Source organism: Lathyrus oleraceus, chromosome 5, assembly GCF_024323335.1.
Source record: "Lathyrus oleraceus cultivar Zhongwan6 chromosome 5, CAAS_Psat_ZW6_1.0, whole genome shotgun sequence".
Taxonomy (NCBI): domain Eukaryota; kingdom Viridiplantae; phylum Streptophyta; class Magnoliopsida; order Fabales; family Fabaceae; genus Lathyrus; species Lathyrus oleraceus.
The window spans coordinates 23,174,541-23,180,191 of NC_066583.1; positions in this window are offsets into that span (position 1 = coordinate 23,174,541).

Consider the following 5,651-nt stretch of genomic DNA (forward strand, 5'->3'; position numbering starts at 1 on the left):
CGACTCTGTTGGGGACCCTTTCCCTAAGCGAGTCAATCCTAGTGCTCCTTAGGATAGTTTTGGTTGCTTTTACTATTTTATTTATGGCATTTATGATTATTATGCTGTGATTGTATATATTTGCATATATGTTTCCATGCATCATATTATCATTGTGATGGTTGTGTATCTGTTTCTCTGTTGGGTGGGAGTCACAAAAGGTAAAAGGCCCAATACACAGGCTATGAGTGAACGTTAGGACACCTAGGAATAGAGTGATTCATGGGAAGCGGGTGGTATGGCGCCACTTAGCGGAACATGGTATCACGAGCAGTTCAGATTCTGATGGGGTATTACCGTTGCATACACCTGGTGTGCATATTATGATATTCTTGAAAGGATCGTTTATCCTGTGTTTCCCTTTGACCTTACCCTGGCCTAGATGACACCCGTGAGTGGGGCGGGAATGAATCATTTACAGGGACTGATGGTGACTCGATCTGTTGGTGGTCGTGTCCTATTGGTGACTTCTGTTTGGTCCTGTTGGTGACCGTTGGTTCTGAGGTTTGGATTCTAAGTTGATGACTACGATCTGTGGTTTCCGGTTCCGAATTCATGCCGAAGTTTTGATCCTGTGCCTCGTGATACACAGCCAACCAGTCATGGTTTCATCATTTTCATCATAGCATGTTTATTTTCAAAAAAAAATAATGCATAAAAAAAAGAAGGAAAAAAGCTAACCCGCGCATGCATATCATTTCTCAGGTTTATTCAGGAGTCTGTTCACGCCGAGAGATGGCAGCCATCCCAGAGTTGAAGAGGAAGACTTGTACCTACAGCTTTTACCGTGAGCCGTTGACATCTTTGGAAGAATTGGGTAATCTCGTGACCGATTGTAATCAGAAGGTTTTTGTTGATCAGTATGGGGATATCTTGGCCTTGTTGAAGATGGTGGTTGATCCGGTGCCTTTGCAGACTCTCTTACAGTTCTATGATCCGGAGCTCCGTTGCTTCACCTTTCAGGATTACCAGTTAGCGCCCACTATTGAAGAGTATTCCATCCTTCTGAATGTCCCAATCAAGTACCAAGTACCCTTCCTGGATGTGCCAAAGGAGGTGGATTTCAAAGTTATCGCTAAAGCTCTTTACTTGAGCATCAAAGAAGTGAGTGATAATTGGAAACCAAGCGGTGATGTTGTGGGTTTATCCTTGAAGTTCTTGGTGAGGATGGCTAAGGAAGAAGCAAAGAAAGGAAATTGGATAGCTTTCAATGCTCAGTTGGCCGTCATGATTTATGGAGTTGTTTTGTTCCCTAGTATGCCTAATTTTGTGGACTTTATAGCGATCATTGTTTTCATTGGAGGAAACTCGGTGCCTACTTTGTTAGCTGACACCTATTATGTTGTACACAGCAGGCATGGTAAGGGTGGAGCTATCAGGTGTTGTCTCCCGTTGCTACTCAAGTGGTTCCTGTCTTTTCTACCAACCAGTGGACCATTTGTGGATACTCAGGGCACTCACAAATGGACTCAGAGGATCATGTCGCTCACTCCTTATGATATCAAGTGGCAAGCTTATAGGATTAATGTGCGCAACGTCATTATGAGTTGTGGAGAGTTTCGCAATGTTCCACTCATAGGAAGTAGGGGTTGCATCAACTACAACCCAGTTCTGTCTCTCCGTCAGTTGGGTTTTGTCATGAATGGAAGACCGCAAGATGTCGAGATAACTGAAAGTGTGTACTTTGAGAAACAAAGTGATCCATCCAGATTGGAGCAAGTGGGAAAGGCTTGGGAGAATATTGGTATAAAGGATGGATCTGTTTTAGGGAGGAAGTTTGCAATTGCTATGCCTGCTTACGTTGAGTGGGTCAAGGAAAGAGTTGGAACTTTGTTGCTACCATATGATCGGATGAAACCATTGCAGGAGCAACCGCCTTCGATCCTTTCTGAGAATGTGCCCGCTGAGCATTACAAACAAGCCTTAATGGAGAATCGCCGGTTGAAAGAAAATGAACAAGAGATCCAAATGGAGCTTTACAAAGCCAAAGCTGATAGGTTGAATTTGGCTCACAAACTCAAAGGAGTGCAAGGTGAAAGTGCTAGCAGATCAGGAAGCAAAAAGAGGTCCTATGATGAGATAGAAACAACGTTAGAAGAAGAACGTCGTGAACGCTTGAGACTACAAAAAGCGGAAGCCAATTACCAAAGGAAGATAAGAGACTTGGAAAGGCAGCTTAAGGATAAAGATACTCAGTTGAAGAAAGATGATGGCCTGAGGCATGCAGCAGAGAGTCAGTTCCGAGAAAGTGACACCCGTGCATCTCATTTCCTAGAGGAAGTTGTCGAGCTCAGGGTGAAACTGAAAGAGAAGATCACCCCTTTACCCGAGTGTTTAGAGTGTGACCGGTTGATGGATCAGTGCCAGTATCTGAAGACTCTCATTCCTGAAGGACGACTTGATTAGTTTGTCTTGTTGTTTACTTTGAGAATCACCTCTAGGATTGTTGGATGGGATTCCTTGTTCTACGCTGATGAATTGAATCTTTGTTTGAACTATGCTTGTATGAACCCTATTTCTTATGTCTATGAAGAAGAATTATTGGTGTTTCAATTGTGCTTGCAGTCCTGTGTATGTTGTTTCTTTGTTGTTTGTGTTCCGCCTACGGGTGCAGGTTGCCATTTTTCAAAGGTGGACGAGACTCTTGAATGCCTAAGAAATGACCATACATATTACGCATCATATGCATCATACACATATCATTCTTGCATTGTTACAGACATTCTTGAAGAAGATTTCTCACTCTAGTTCCTGACCTAGGCAGGATTGCTGATCATCGTCGGCACCGGTACGCAACAAGGTTGAATCAACAGAGGAATATGGATCAAGTTTAAGCAGAGTTAGCAGAGATGAGGGCTAATATGGCCCAATTCATGAATATGATGCAAGGGGTCGTGCAAGGGCAAGAGGAACTCCGAGCCTTGGCCCAGAGACAAGAAGTTGTGATTCCACCTGTCAGTCGGAATTCGCCAGAGGTAGCCCCTGTCAATGACATTGCTGCTGCCACTATCCCTGTCAACAACTATGTTGTGGGTGATGAATTGAGGGGTATCAGAATCAATGGACAACCCATCGCTGCAGAGACTACTAATGCTCGAGTGGCCCGTGCTTCAGCCTGCCATCCTGCTCATTTGGTTGACAGACAGGAAGATATGTTCACTATCCTCAGTGATGATGATGAAGTAGGAAGGACGAAAGAGAGGGATAGAAAAGTTGATGCCCTAGCTAAAAAGATCCGTGCCATGGAATGCCAGAATTCGTTGGACTTTGATGTTACCAATATGGGTTTGGTTGATGGATTGAGAATCCCTTACAAATTTAAAGCGCCATCCTTTGATAAATACAACGACACTTCTTGTCCCCGCACTCATGTGCAGGCTTACTACAGGAAGATATCCGCATACACTGATGATGACAAGATGTGGATGTACTTTTTCCAAGACAGTTTGTCCAGAGCGTCTTTGGACTGGTACATGGACTTGAAGAGAGAATCCGTCAGAAGCTGGAGAGATTTGGGTGAAGCTTTTCTGAGACAATACAAGCACAACATGGACATGGCTCCGAGCAGAACTCAGCTGCAGAGTTTGTTTCAGAAGACTGGTGAGAGCTTCAAAGAATATGCCCAAAGGTGGCGTGAATTAGCTGCAAGAGTGCAACCTCCGATGTTGGAGAGAGAACTGACTGACATGTTCATTAGGACCCTGCAGGGTGTGTTCATGGATCGTATGGGAAGTTTCCCGTTTGGTAGCTTTTCAGATGTTGTAATCTGCGGAGAGAGAACCGAAAGTCTTATCAAAGCAGGAAAGATCCAAGATCCTGGTTCTTCGAGCTCTTCGAGTTCTAAGAAACCATTTTCGGGTGCACCCAGAAGGAGAGAGGGTGAGACAAATGTTGTACATCATCGGAGAAATATGAACAGAGGACAACAGTATCGTCAGGTTGCTGTCGTGACTATTCCAGCACCCCAACCCCAGCAACAACAACAAAGAGGACAACCACAACAACAACAACAATGCCAATTTCAGCCAAGACAGAGAATGCCGGATCATCGTTTTGATCCGCTACCAATGACCTATGCTGAGTTGCTTCCTGAACTGCTCAGCTTGAAGTTTGTTGAGCTTCGAACTATGGCTCCGTTAACGAAGATACCGGTCGGGTATGATGCTAACGTCCATTGTGATTTTTATTCCGGTGCACCAGGGCATCACATCGAGAACTGTCGGGCTTTTCACCATAAGGTTCAGGATTTGATTGATGCTAAAGCGATTAACTTTGCTCCTGTTCCGAATGTAGTGAACAATCCTATGCCTCAGCATGGTGGGCCTAGGGTAAACAGTGTGGAAGATGAGGAAGCTTTGGACTTGGTAGTCGACGTTGACGAGGTCCAGACTTCGTTGTTTGTGGTGAAAGAGCGTCTGCTTAAGGGGGGAGTGTTCCCTGGCTGTGATGAGACTTGTTCAGATTGTGACAATCATCAGAACGGCTATAGGAAGTTGAGAAGAGGTATCCAGGGATTGATGGATGAAGGTTGCTTACAATTTGGTCGGGTAGTGAAAGATCGTAGAGAGGTATCAACGGTTACCATTTACTTTAAACCGTCAGAAGGTCCTGCACGTGCTCCAAGAACTGTTAATGTGCCTGTGACTATTGGCACTCCTGTGACCATATCTGCTCCGGTGATTGTCGGTGCTCCTACCACCATTGCTGTTTCTAGTGGAAGACCGTTTGAGAACAGTAGAGCAATTCTGTGGAAGTATGACAATGCTTTCCGCAGTAATAGAAGATCAGAGAATCGGACCAGACCGGTAAATCAAGCTCCAGTGACGATTGGTTTGTCAGATAAGACTCCCGTAACAGTGGGTTCGGCTGTGGAGAATGTGGGAGGACCCTGAGGGTTTACAAGAAGTGGTCGTTTGTTTGCACCACAGATTCCAAGGGATAACAATGTTGAGGCTCTTGCTAAAGCAAAAGGGAAACAAGTTGTGGCTGAAGAAGAACCAGTGCGAAAGGAGGTGCCCGAGGGTTCTTTTGAGAAGGATGTGGAGGAATTCATGAAAATCATCAAGAAAAGTGATTATAAGATTATGGGTCAGTTGAACCAGACGCCGTCGAAAATCTCTATTCTCTCCCTGTTAATGTGTTCCAAGGCACACCGTAACGCCTTGTTGAAAATGTTGAATATGGCTTATGTGCCTCATGAGATTCCGGTTAACCAGCTCGAAGGTGTTATTGCAAATGTTAACACGAGACATGGTTTAGGGTTCACAGATTCAGACTTGACACCTGAGGGTCGCAATCATAATAGAGCCCTGCATATCACGATGGAATGCAAAGGCGCGGTGTTGTCGCATGTCTTAGTTGATACCGGCTCTTCTTTGAATGTGTTGCCCAAGAAGGTTCTGAGCAAGCTTGATGTTGAAGGGGTTGTCCTCACACCGAGTGATCTTGTTGTCCGTGCTTTCGATGGATCCAAGCGATCTTTTTTCGGCGAAGTCACGTTGCCTGTAAAGATCGGCCCAGAAGTGTTTGATATTGTCTTCTATGTGATGGATATTCAACCAGCATATAGTTGTCTGTTGGGGCGACCCTGGATACATGGGCCCGGAGCAGTT